We start from the raw sequence: 15,056 nt of genomic DNA, 5'->3' as shown, positions 1-15,056 counted from the left end.
GCCAATAATAAAAAAGTTACTAAATAAGTTATTTATAGTAACATAAAAGGGAAGTAATTAAAAACATATATTGTAAGTGAACAAAAGAAGGATCTGCCAAATGAAAACAAGAGCACTGCAATGCAACGCAAATGCAGGGCATTATACAAACAAAACAAAGTCATATGACCTTTGATCCCTAAGTGTGACCTTGACCTTGAAGTGAGCCATCCAAAACATGTGATCTGCATGTTGTTTCGATGAGGTGAACATTTGTGTCAGGTTTCTTTGAAATCCTTCAAGGGGTTCAAGAAGGGAAATTGCTAACCAACAAACAGACAGGCAGACACCGAGACAATAACATAATACATCCCTTCGGGCATATAAAAAGGAATTGAGATCTTATGGTGATACAAGTTGTGTGCAAGTTTGGTTAAAATCAAATAATACATGAAGCTGCTATTGTGCAGACAAGGTCAAAATAGCTAATTATGGCCCTTTCAGGGGCCATAACTCTGGAACCCATTATGAGATCTGGCCGGTTCAAGAAAGGAACCAATATCTTATGGGGACACAAGTTTTGTGCAAGTCTGATTTAATTCAAATCATAAATGAAGCTGCTATTGTGCAGACAATGTCAAAATAGCTAACTCTGGCCCTTTCAGGGACCATAACTCTTGAACCCATAATGGAATCTGGCCGGTTCAAGAAAGGAACAAAGATCTTGTGGTGATACAAGTTGTGTGCAGATAGGTTAAAATCAAAATCGTAAATGAAGCTGTTATTGTGCAGGCAAGGTCAAAATAGCTAATTCTAGCCCTTTCAGGGGCCATAACTCTGAAACCCATTATGGATCTGGCCGGTTCAAGAAAGATACCAAGATCTTATGGTGACACAAGTTTTGTGCAAGTATGATTAATTTCAAATCATAAATGAAGCTGCTATTGTGCAGACAAGGTCAAAATAGCTAATTCCGGCCTTTTCAGGGGCCATCACTCTAGAACACATAAAGGAATCTGGCCAGTTCAAGAAAGGAACCAAGATTTTATAGTGATACAAGTTGTGTGCAAGTTTGGTTAAAATAAAATCATAAATGAAGATACTATTATGCAGACAAGGTCAAAATAGCTAATTCTGGCCCTTTCAGGGGCCATCACTCTGGAACCCATTATGGGATCTGGACGGTTCAAGAAAAGAACCAAGATCTTATGGTGACACAAGTTTTGTGCAAGTTAGATTAAATTCAAATCATAAATGAAGCTACTATTATGCAGAGAAGGTCAAAATAGCTAATTCTGGTCTTTTCAAGGGCCATAACTCTGGAACCGATAATGGGATCTGGCTTGTTTAAGAAAGGAACCAAGATCGTATGGTGACACAAGTTTTGTGTAAGTTTGATTAAATTCAAGTCATAAATGAAGCTGCTATTGTGCAGACAAGGGACCATAACTCTGGAAACAATTATGGGAGCTAGCCAGTTCAAGAAAGGGACCAAGATTTTATGGTGATATAAGTTGTGTGCAAGTTTGGTTAAAATAAAATCCTAAACGAAACCACTATTGTGCAGACACGAAATTGTTGACGCACGCACGGACGGACGGACGGACTGACGACGGACGACGGACGACGGGTGATCACAAAAGCTCACCTTGTCACTATGCGACAGCTGAGCTAAAAATTGGTCAGAATGTTCATCTTGATGATATCTAGGTCAAGTTCGAAAGTGGGTCACGTGCCATCAAAAAGTAGGTCGGTAGGTCAAATAATGTAAAAACGTTATGACCTCTCTAGAGACCATATTTTTCATGGGATCTGTATGAAAGTTGGTCTGAATATTTATCTTGATGATATATAGGTCAAGTTTGAAACTGGGTCAACTGCGATCAAAAACTAGGTCAGTAGGTCTTAAAATAGAAAAACCTTGTGACCTCTCTAGAGGCCATACCCTTGAATGGATCTTCATGAAAATTGGTCAGAATGTTCACCTTGATGATAACTAGGTCAAATTTGAAACTGGATTACGTGCCTTAAAAAAGTAGGTTAGTAGGTCAAATAATAAAAAAGCCTTATGACCTCTCTAGAGGCCATACTTTTCATGGGATCTGTATGAAAGTTGGTCTGAATGTTCATCTTGATGATATCTAGGTCAAGTTTGAAACTGGGTCAACTGCGATCAAAAACTAGGTCAGTAGGTCTAAAATTAGAAAAATATTTTGACCTCTCTTGAGGCCATATTTTTCAAGGATCTTCATGAAAATTGATCTGAATGTTCACCTTGATGATATCTAGGTCAGTTTCGAAACTGGGTCACGTGCGGTCAAAAACTAGGCCAGTAGGTCTAAAAATAGAAAAACCTTGTGACCTCTCTAGAGGCCATATTTTTCAAGATCTTCATGAAAATTGATCTGAATGTTCACCTTGATGATATCTAGGTCAGTTTCGAAACTGGGTCACGTGCGATCAAAAACTAGGCCAGTAGGTCTAAAAATAGAAAAACCTTGTGACCTCTCTAGAGACGATATTTTTCAATGGATCTTCATGAAAATTGGTCAGAATTTTTATCTTGATAATATCTAGATCAAGTTTAAAACTGGGTCACATGAGCTCAAAAACTAGGTCACTATGTCAAATAATAGAAAAAAATGACGTCATACTCAAAACTGGGTCATGTGGGAAGAGGTGAGCGATTCAGGACCATCATGGTCCTCTTGTTTGGTAGACTGATTTGAAAAATTTGGATCATGCAATTTTCCGTTATGGGAGTCTATGGGAAAATCGCAACTTTCATAACATTTTAACGAATACATATTTTTCTAAAATGTAGATTTTATTGAAAATTCTCACAAAGGTAAATAAACATATGGCCTATAATATGGTGAAATAAAATGTATAGGTCCGCGTGCTTACTTTTAAGATATTTGGCCAAGATAAATGTGAACTGCCCATTCAAGCTATATTTGAGACATTATTTTGAATCATTTAATGTGTCACATGTTTATGATATTTTAACTTTACAAAGATAGTTACAGTGCCATTTAATTTTTAATAAATCAATTTACAAGTTGTCATTAATTCATAAACTGATTTATTATTTCCGTACGCCAAATCCAGTCTTTATTCTACGTTTTCCGTATAAATGACGTTGCGCCATCACTTCCAGTTTTTCAAACGTGCAGAACTACCTGAAGGATGATGGTTACGTTTGTAGCTCTTAGTAATAAGTTGCCATTTATTTGTAGCATTATGAACTAATCGGTGTGTCGAATCTGGCTTATCAGGATAAATGATATCAAATATATTTTTTTTTTCCACTTAGAATGTTGTTTATTTTATAAGGCTATATTATGATAGTGTCTACAAGATGGTAAAGTTTCAGTTTGTTCTTTTCTGCAGATAGCAAATAATTCTGAACATTAGGAGCATAAATGATTATTATGTCTCTCCCCCCGCCCCCCTCTGAGAGAGACATATTGTTTTTGCCCTGTCTGTCCGTCCGTCCATCCGTACGTCACACTTCATTTCCGAGCAATAACTGGAGAACCATTTGACCTAGAACCTTCAAACTTCATAGGGTTGTAGGACTGTTGGAGTAGACGAACCCTATTGTTTTTGGGTTTACTCCATCAAAGGTCAAGGTCACAGGGGCCTGAAAATTGAAAACCATTTCTGATCAATAACTAGAGAAACACTTGACCCAGAATGTTGAAACTTCATAGGATGATTGGCTATGAAGAGTAGATGAAGTCTATCAATTTTGGGATCACTCTGTCAAAGGTCAAGGTCACAGGGGCCTGAATATTGAAAACAATTTCCGATCAGTAACTTGAGTACCATTTTACCCAGAATGTTGAAACTTCATAGAATGATTGTACATGCAAGTAGATGACACCTATCGATTTTGGAGTAACTCCGTCAAAGGTCAAGGTCACAGGGTCCTGAAAATTGAAAACAATTTCCGATCAATAACTAGAGAACCACTTGATCCAGAATGTTGAAACTTCCTAAGATGATTGTACATGCAAATTAGATGACCCTATCGATATTGGGGTCATTTCCGTTAAAGTTTCAAGATAGGGGCCTGAAATTGAAAACATATTTCGACAATAACTAGTGACCCACTTGACCAGAACGTGAAATTAATAATAATAATGTACATGTAAAGTAATGAACCCCCAATCGTGTTTGGTTCACTCCGTTAAAGTCACAGTCCACAGGCTGAAAATTGAAAACACTTTCCAATAAGTAACTTTATGTACCACTTGACCCAGAATGTTGTGAACTTTATAGGAAGAATTGACATCAAAGTAATTACGCTTTATTATGGGTTTACTCCGTTCAAAGGTCAGTCACACGGGCTGACCATTGAAAACATTTCTGATCAAACTAGAGAACATTGACCTGAACATTGTGAAGTTATAGTTGATTGCATGAAGAGTAGATGATCTTCGATTTTTGGGTCCTCCGTCCGGTCCACGTACGTGGCCTGAACATTGAAAACCAGTTCCGATCAATAACTAGAGAACCACTTGACCAAGAACTTTTGAAACTATATAGGATGAATATACATGCAAAGTAGATGACCCCTATCGAATTTGGGGTCACTCCGTTAAAGGTCTAGGTCACAGGGGCATAAACATTGAAAACCATTTCCGATCAATAACTAAAGAACCACTTGACCCAGAATGTTGAAACTTAATAGGATGATTGAACCTGCAAAGTAGATGACCCCTATCGATTTTGGGGTCACTTCATTAAAGTTCAAGGTCACAGGGGCCTGAACATTGAAAACCATATCCGATCAGTAACTTGAGTACCACTTGACCCAGACTGTTGAAACTTAATACGATGATTGTACATGCACAGTAGATGACACCTATCGATTTTGGGGTCACTCAGTTAAAGGTCAATGTCACAGGGGCCTGAACGTTGAAAACCATTTTCGATCAATAACTAGAGAACCACTTGACCCAGAATGTTGAAACTTCATAGGATGATTGTACATGCAAATTAGATGACCCCTATCGATTTTGGGGTCACTCCGTTAAAGATCAATGTCACAGGGGCCTGAACATTGAAAACCATTTTCGATCAATAACTAGGGAACCACTAGACCCAGAATGTTGAAACTTAATAGGATGATTGTACATGCAAAGTAGATGACCCCTATCGATTTTGGGGTCACTCCGTTAAAGGTCAAGGTCACAGGGGCCTGGACATTGAAAACCATTTCCAATCAGTAACTTGAGAACCACTTGACCCAGAATGATGAAACTTCATAGGAGGATTGGCCATGCAGAGTAGATGACCCCTAACGAGGCCCGTCCGTCCGTCCATACGTCACAATTCATTTCCGAACAATAACTGGAGAACCATTTGACCTAGAACCTTCAAACTTCATAAGGTTTTAGGGCTGCTGGAGTAGACGACCCCTGTTGTTTTTGCGGTCACTCCGTCAATGGTCAAGGTCACAGGGGCCTGAACATTGAAAACCATTTCCGATCAATAACTTGAGAACCACTTGACCAAGAATGTTGAAACTTAAGAGGATAATTGGTCATGCAGAGTAGATGACCCCTATCGATTTTGGGGTCACTCCGTTAAAGGTCAAGGTCACAGGGGCCTGAACATTGAAAACAATTTCCGGTCAGTAACTTGAGAACCACTTGACCCAGAATGTTGAAACTTAATAGGATAATTAGTCATGCAGAGTAGATGACCCCTAACGATTTTGGGGTCACTATGTTAAAGGTCAAGGTCACAGGGGCCTGAACATTAAAAGCAATTTCTGGTCAGTAACTTGAGAACCACTCGACCAGATGTTGAAACTTCATAGGATGATTGTCATGCAAGTAGATGACCCTAACGAGTTTGGGGTCACTCTGTTAAAGGTCAAGGTCACAGGGGCCGAACATTGAAAACCATTTTCAATCAGTAACTTGAGAACCACTTGACCCAGAATGTTGAAACTTATAGATGATTGTACATGCAAAGTAGATGACCCGCTATCGTTTTGGGGTCACTCCGTCAAAGGCAAGGTCACAGGAGCCTGAACATTGAAAACCATTTCCGATCATAACTCGAGAACCACTTGACCCGAATGTGAAACTTAATAGGATGATTGTCATGCAGAGTAGATGACCCCTACGATTTGGGTCCTCCGTTAAATCCAAGTCCACGCCTGAACATTGAAAACCATTTCAATCAATAACTTGAGAACCACTTGACCAGAATTGAAACTTCAAAAGGATGATAGGCCATGCAGAGTAGACACCCCTACGGCCTCCGTCAGTCCATACGTCCAACATTCATTTCCGAACAATTACTGAGAACCATTTGACCTACAACTTAGCTTCAAAGGTGTAGACTGCTGGAGTAGACGACCCCTGATGATTTTGGGGTCACTCCGTCAATGGTCAAGGTCACAGGGTCCTGAACATTGTAAACATTTCCGATCTATAACTTGAGAACCACTCGACCAAGAATGTTGAAACTTAAGAGGATAATTGGTCATGCAGAGTAGATGACCCCTAACGATTTTGGGGTCACTATGTTAAAGGTCAAGGTCACAGGGGCCCGAACATTGAAAACCATTTCCGATCAGTAACTTGAAAACCACTTGACCAAGAATGATGAAACTTCATAAGATGATTGGTCATGCAGAGTAGATGAACCCTAACGAGTTTGGGGTCACTCTGTTAAAGGTCAAGGTCACAAGGGCCTGGACATGGAAAACCATTTCCAATCAATAACTTGAGAACCTCTCGACCCAGAATGTTGAAACTTCATAGGATGATTGTTCATGCAGAGTAAATGACCCCTATTGTTTTTGGGGTAACTCCGTTAAAGGTCAAGGTCACAGGGGCCTGAACATTGATAACCAGTTCCGATCAATAACTTGAGAACCACTTGACCCAGAATGTTGAAACTTCATAGGATGATTGAACATGCAGAGTAGATGACCCCTATTGATTTTGGGGTCAGTCTATTAAAGGTCAAGATCACAGGGGCCTGGTCATGTAAAATCATTTTTTGGAAATGACTTGAGAACCACTCGACCTAGAATGTTGAAACTTAATAGGATGATTGGACATGCTGAGTAGATGACCCCCATTTATTTTTAGGTCACTTGATCAAAGGTTAAGGTCACAGGAGCCTGAACAGTGACTTGAGAACCACTAGGCCAAGAGTGTTGAAATTTAGCGGGATGACTGGGCATGCCAAGTAGATGATCCCTATTGCAGCCAACCATCAGTGTCTCTTTGACTTTCGCTCCTGACCCCTATTGACTTCTTACCTATAGGACTTTGCATTGGGGGAGACATGCGCTTTTTAAGAAAAGCAATTTCTAGTTCAGTTTTCTTCCAATTTTGTTTAACATATTTTATACTTCTTTATAAGATTTTTTGTAAGATGATGTGATTTTTCAATAAGTTTGGCAACTTCAATAAATTGAAAGATTTTTTGTTTTGTGATTTTAACTACTTCCAGTCTATTTGTACAAGTTCACACTAAGATGGAGAAATATTGTAGCTATGAAAGGCAGATAAGCCAAGCTAAATACTGAATCCCAGAAGATTAATGGCAAATGTTTTCACTTGATAGTGCTTATTTAGAGAAATGCCTCAAAATTTTTATCACAGTGTAGCAGAAATAGACAACTGTTATTCAATGGGTAAACATACAACAGCCTCATAATTCAGAAATAAATTACAGGGGCCTCCGTGGCCGAGTGGTAAAGGTCGCTGACTTCAAATCACTTGCCTCTCATCGATGTGGTTTCGCTTGCGGTGAGCTCGATTTGGTTGTCACTTTTGGCGGGTTGATGTATGCGAGTGCGTGCGTCCAATTTTGTCCAGACCATAACTTTGACATGCATGGACCAATCTTGTTCATATTTGGCATGAATCATCAACGGTTAACCTCAATGAGAAGGGTTTTCCCTTACGCACAAATCCTGCGTCATAGTCACACTTTTCTGACAAATGACCTGTAAAGATGAATTCTGTGTGTCACTGTGGACGCAATTTCTTGAAATCTAAATCGGGCCAGTTTCGCATTTGGCCCGGGTACGGTTTTTTATCTCACCTGTCACGAAGTGACAAGGTGAGCTATTGTGACAGCCTGATGTCCGTCGTGCGCAGTGCGTCGTGCGTCGTCCGTCAACAATTTCCACTGGGCAGAATTACAACAAACTTCACAGGAATGATCCTTCGGTGGCCCCCTTTCAAAATTGTTCAAAGAATTAAATTCCATGGAGAACTCTGGTTGCCATGGCAACCGAAAGGAAAAACTTAAAAATCTTCTCAAAAACCAGAAGCCCTAGAGCTTAGATATTTGGTGTGAAGCATTGCCTAGTGGACCTCTACCACATTTGTTCAAATCATGACCGCGGGGTCAAAATCGACCCTGCCCCAGGGGTCACTTGATTTTACTTAGGAAAATCTTAAACAATCTTCTTCTCAAAAACCAGAAGCCCTAGAGCTTAGATATTTGGTGTGAAGCATTGCCTAGTGGACCTCTACCATATTTGTTCAAATCATGACCGCGGGGTCAAAATTGACGCTGCCTCAGGGGTCAATTGATTTTACATAGGAAAATCTTAAACAATCTTCTTCTCAAAAACCAGAAGCCCTAGAGCTTAGATATTTGACGTGTAGCATTGCCTAGTGGACCTCTACTAAAGTGTACAAATCATGACCCCGGGGTCAAAATTGACCCTGCCCCAGGGGTCACTTGATTTTACATAGGAAAATCTTCAAAATTTTTCTAAAAATAAACCAGAAAGCCTAGAGCTTAGATATTTCACATGTAGCATTGCCTAGTGGACCTCTACAAAAAATTTCCAAATCATGACCCCAGGGGTCACTTGATTTTACATAGGAAAATCTTCAAAATTTTTCTTAAAATAAACCAGAAGGCCTAGAGCTCAGATATTTCAAATGTAGCATTGCCTAGTGGACTTCTACAAAATTTGTTCAAATCATGACCCCGTGGTCAAAATTGACCCCGCCCCAAGGGTCACTTGATTTTACATAGGAAAATCTTCAAAAAAATTCTAAAAATAAACCAGAAGGCCTAGATCTTAGATATTTCACATGTAGCATTGCCTAGTGGACCTCTACAAAATTTGTTCAAATCATGACCCCCGGGGTCAAAATTGACCCCGCCCCAGGGGTCATTTGAATTTACATAGGAAAATCTTCAAAAAATTTCTGAAAATAAACCAGAAGGCCTAGATCTTAGATATTTGACCTGTAGCATTGCCTAGTAGACTTCTACAAAATTTGTTCAAATCATGACCCCTGGGGTCAAATTGACCCCGCCCCATGGGGTAACTTGATTGTATATAGGAAAATCTTCATAAATTTGCTAAAAATAAACCAGAAGGCCTAGATCTTAGATATTTGATATGTAACATTGCCTAGTAGACTTCTACAAACTTTGTTCAAATCATGACCCCCTTGGTAAAATTGGCCCCGCCCCAGGGGTTACTTGATTGTACATCGGAAAATCTTCCAAAATTTTTAAAACTCATCAGTTTGACATTTGAAACATGTAGCTCATATTATTCAGGTGAGCGATCCAGGGTCATAATGACCCTCTTGTTGTGGTTTCCGGATGATAACTCATGAAAGGCTTGACCGATTTGAATAATTTTTGGTACACAGGTGTAACATTAGAAAATACAGTTCAAGTTCGAATTTGGGGTCTGTGATCATATATTTTGGTACACAGGTCTAACATCATGAAATACAGGTCAAGCTCGACTTGGGGTCTGTAGGTCAAAGGTTAAGGTCACAGTTACCCTGAACAGTTAAACAGTTTCAGGATGATAACTTGAGAATGGTTTGGCCTATGATCATATATTTTAGAAGACAGGTGTAACATCATGAAATACAGGTCAAGTTTGACTTTGGGGTCTGTAGGTCAAAGGTTAAGGTCACAGTGACTCGGAACAGTTTAATGGTTTCTGGATTATAACTTGAGAACACTTGGGCCTAGGATCATAATTTTTGGTACACAGATGTAACATCATGAAATACAGGTCAAGTTTTGACTTTGACGTCTGTAGGTGAAAGGTCAAGGTCACAGTCACTCGGAACAGTTAAACGGTTTCCAGATGATAACTTGAGAACGCTTGGGTCTAGGATCTTAAATTTTTGTACACTGGTGTAACATCATGAAATACAGGTCATGTTCGACTATGGGGTCTGTAGATCAAAGTTCAAGGTCGCAATGACTCGGAACAGTTTAATGGTTTCCGGATGATTTCTTAAGAACACTTGGGCCTAGGATCATAATTTTTAGTACACAGATGTAACATCATGAAATACAGGTCAAGTTTTGACTTTGACGTCTGTAGGTCAAAGGTCAAGGTCACAGTCACTCGGAACAGTAAAACGGTTTCCAGATGATAACTTGAGAACACTTTGGTCTAGGATCTTAAATTTTTGTGCACTGGTGTAACATGATTAAATACAGGTCATATTTGACTTTGAGGTTAATAGGTCAAGGTCAAGGTCAAGGTCACGATAACACGAAACAGTTAAATGTTTTCCGGATGATAACTTGAGAACATTTGGGCCTAGGATCATGAAAATTGATAGCGAGGTTGATTATGACCAGCAGATGATCCTAATGATTTTGAGGTCACAGGTCAAGGTCACAGAATAATAACCTTGATGAAATCTAGACTGAGTTCGACAATGGGTCAACTGGGTTCAAAAACTAGGTCACTAGGTCAAATCAAAGAAAAACCTTGTGTATGCGATAGAGGCTGTATTTTTCAATTAATCTTCATGAATTTTTTTCAGAATGATTGCCTTGATAAAATCTAGGTCAAATTCGAATATGGGTCATCTGGGGTCAAAAAGAAGGTCATTAGGTCAAATCTAAGAAAAACTTTGTGTATGCGATAGAAGCTATATTTTTCAATTGATCTTCATGAATTATGGTCAATGATTACCTTGATGAAATCTAGGCCGAGTTCAAAAATGGGTCATCTGGGGTCAAAAACTAGGTCACTAGGTCAAATCAAAGCAAAACATTGTGTATGTGATAGAGGCTGTATTTTTCAATTTATCTTCATGAATTTTGGTCAGAATGATAACCTTGATGAAATCTAGACTGAGTTCTAAATAGGGTCATCTGGGGTCAAAAACTAGGTCAAATTAAAAAAAAAACCTTGTGTATGCGATAGAGGCTGTACTTTTCAATTAATCTTCATGAATTTTGGTCAGAATGATTGCCTTGATGAAATCTAGGTCAAGTTCGAATATGGGTCATCTGGGGTCAAAAAGTAGGTCACTAGGTCAAATTAAAGAAAATACTTGTTTATACGATAGAGGCTATATTTTTCAATTGATCTTCATGATATTAAGTCAGAATGATTGCCTTGATAAACTCTAGGCCAAGTTTAAATATTGATCATCTGGGGTCAAAAAGTAGGTCACTAGGTCAAATCAAAGAAAAACCTTGTGTATGCGATAGAGGCTGTATTTTTAAATTTATCTTTATGACATTTGGTCAGAATGATTGCCTTGATAAAATCTAGGTTGAGTTTGATTATTGGTCATCTGGGGTCAAAAAGTAGGTGACAACTCTAGTTTTCAACTGATCTTCATGAAATTAGGTCAGACTGATCAACTTGTTGAAATCTAGGCCGAGTTCGAAAATGGGTCATCTGGGGTCAGAAACTTGGTCACTAGGTCAAATCAAAGAAAAACCTTGTGTATGCGATAGAGGCTGTATTTTCATGCCCCCCTTCGAAGAAAGAGGGGTATATTGTTTTGCAAATGTCGGTCGGTCGGTCGGAATGTAGACCAAGCCGTTTCTGGATGATAACTCAAGAAATCTTGGGCCTAGGATCATGAAAGTTGATAGGGAGATTGGTCATGACCAGCAGATGACCCCTATTGATTTTGAGGTCTGTGTGTCAAAGCTCAAGGTCACAGTGACCCTGAATAGTAAAACGGTTTCCGGATGATAACTCAAGAACTCTTGGGCCTAGGGTCACAAAAATTGATAGGGAGATTGGTCATGACCAGCAGATGACCCCTATTGATTTTGAGGTCAGTATGTCAAAGGTCAAGGTCACAGTGACCAGGAACAGTAAAATGGTTTTCGGGCAATAACTCAAGAACGCTTGGGCCTAGTGTCAGGAAAATTGATAGTTAGGTTGGCCATGACCAGCAGATGACCCCTATTGATTTTGAAGTCATTACGTCAAAGGTCAAGGTCACATTGGCCAGGAACAGTTAAACGGTGTCTGATTTTCTTGTCCAAAACCATAGGGCCTAGGGCTTTGATTTTTAGTATGTAGCACAATCTAGTGGTCCTCTACCAAGATTATTCAGATTATTTCCCTGGGGTCAAATATGGTTTATATAGGAAAAAACTTTGAAAAACCTCTTGTCCAAAATTGTCCAAAACCACAGGGCCTAGGGCTTTGATATTTTGTATATGAAATCAACTAGTGGTCCTCTACTAAGATTGTTCAAATTACTCCCCTCTGGGTTAAATATGGCTCCGCCCTGGGAGTCACATGGTCTACATAGACTTATATAGGGAAAAACTTTGAAAATTTTCTTGTCGACACCACAAAGACTATGGCTTTGATATTTTGTAATGTAGCTTCATCTAGTGGTTCTCTACCAAGTTTGTTCAAATTATCCCTCTAGGGTCAAATATGGCCCCACCCCAGGGGTCACATGGTTCATATAGACTTATATAGGGAAAAACTTCATGTCCATAACTTACATCATTCAAATTTGGACCACATGTATAGTTTTGAGTGGCAAGATGAACCTTGAAATGAGTTGACCTTGATCTTGACCTAGTGACCTACTTTCACATTTCTGTAGCTACAGCCTTCAAATTTGGACCACATGCATAGGTTTGTGTACCGAAAAAAACTTTGACCTTGTTATTGACCTAGTGACATACTTTCCCATTTCTGAAGGTACAGGCTTCAAATTTGGACCACATGCATAGTTTTTTGTTCAGAAATAAAATTTGACCTTGATTTTGACCTAGTGACATACTTTCACATTTCTCAAGCTACAGCCTTCAAATTTGAACCACAAGCATAGTTTTGTGTACTGAAATGAACTTTGATCTTGAGATTGACCTAGTGACCTACTTTCACATTTCTGAAGGAACAGGCTTCAAATTTGGACCACTTGCATAGTTTTGTGTTCCGAAAAAAAATTTAACCTTGATTTTGACCTAGTGACCTACTTTCACATTTCTCAAGCTACAGCCTTCAAATTTGAACCACTTACGTAGTTTTGTGTACCGAAATTAACTTTGATCTTGAGATTGACCTAGTGACCTACTTTCACATTTGTGAAGCTACAAGCTTCAAATTTGGACCGCATGTAGATTTATTTTTGTGTTCTGAATTGAAATTTGACATTGATTTTTACCTATTACCTACTTTCACATTTCTCAAGCTAAGCCTCCAAATTTGAAGCACATGCATAGTTCTGTCTACCGAAATGAACTTTGACCTTGAAATTGATCTAGTGACCTATTTTCACATTTCTCAAGCCACAGCTTTTTAATTTGGACCACATACACATTGTTTTGTATCGAAATGAAATTTGACCTTGATTTTGACCTTGATCTAGTCTTGAAATTTGGAACATTCAAAAATGGCTCAGTAGATGGCACCAAGATCACTCTGTAATCTCTTGTTTGGTTAATAGGTTAAAGGTCAAGGTCAGATTAAACCAGAATGGTAGAACTTTTGTTTACAGTGAGCATATAATTTTTGTTCCTTGTGCAATTACTGAATGCATCAAGGGGGGCATTTTGTGTTCGACGAGCTCTTGTTCAATGAATCTTCATGAATGTTGGTCAGAATGATAAACTTGATGAAATCTAGACCGAGTTCGAAAATGGGTCATCTGGGGTCAAAAAGTAGGTCACTAGGTCAAATCAAAGAAAAACCTTATGTATGCGCTAGAGGCTGTATTTTTCTGATCTTCATGAAATTTGGTCAGAATGATTGCCTTGATGAAATCTAGGTCAAGTTCGAATATGGGTCATCTGGGTTCAAAAACTAGGTCACTTGGTCAAATCAAAGGAAAACCTTGTGTATGCAATAGAGGCTGTATTTTTCAATTGATCTTCCTGAAAGTAAGTCAGAATGATTGCCTTGATAAAATCTAGTAGAATTTGAATATGGGTCATCTGTAGTCAAAAAGTAGGTCACTAGGTGAAATCAAAGAAAAACCTTGTGTATGTGACAGAGGCTGTATTTTTCAACTGATCTTCATGACATTTTGTCAGAATGATAGCCTTGATAAAATCCAGGTCAAGTTTGAATATGGGTCATCTGGGTTCAAAAACTAGGTCACTAGGTCAAACCAAAGAAAAACCTTGTGTATGCAATAGAGGCTGTATTTTTCAATTGGTCTTCATGAAATTTGGTCAGAATGATAGCCTTGATGAAATCTATGTCAAGTTCAAATATGGGTCATCTGGGGTCAAAAACTAGGTCACTAGGTCAAATTAAAGAAAATACTTGTTTATACTCAAGGTTTTTGCTCCAATTTTAATAATAATTGGTCAGAATATTTTTTCCGTGAAATCACTAGGTCAAACATGTTTACACTGTTATAGTGTATTATGGTGTGTTTCTCAGGTGAGCGAACTAGGGCCATCTTGGCCCTCTTGTTTTAAATAAAACAGACATACGTACTTTACAGGCATATATAGTCAACTGGTTATTTATGATGTTTATAGAACTAAGGATTCTTGCGTACGAGTGATTATTGTGTAAAATAAATATGTGCATGTATCGATTTTCCTAGCTCCATGTAGACGGCCGGGTCTAAAACTTTACCTGAGGTAACGGAAGTCAGACGAACTGGAAACGGTCATCCATCCATCCACCTTCAGCTCAACTTTGCGGAAAAAGTAAACGGTTATGAGACACTTTTCTTCCCACCATTATTTTCGTCTGGCCACATGCTTTAAAAATATGCATGTGTTTTAGGTCAGTCATTTGCAGATAATACGGTACAGGTCGCGCAAGATGTGCATTTTGGGCATTAGTGTCGTGAAACCTG

This window comes from Mercenaria mercenaria, chromosome 13 (assembly GCF_021730395.1).
Source record: "Mercenaria mercenaria strain notata chromosome 13, MADL_Memer_1, whole genome shotgun sequence".
Taxonomy (NCBI): domain Eukaryota; kingdom Metazoa; phylum Mollusca; class Bivalvia; order Venerida; family Veneridae; genus Mercenaria; species Mercenaria mercenaria.
Note: the sequence above shows the minus strand (reverse complement) of the source record.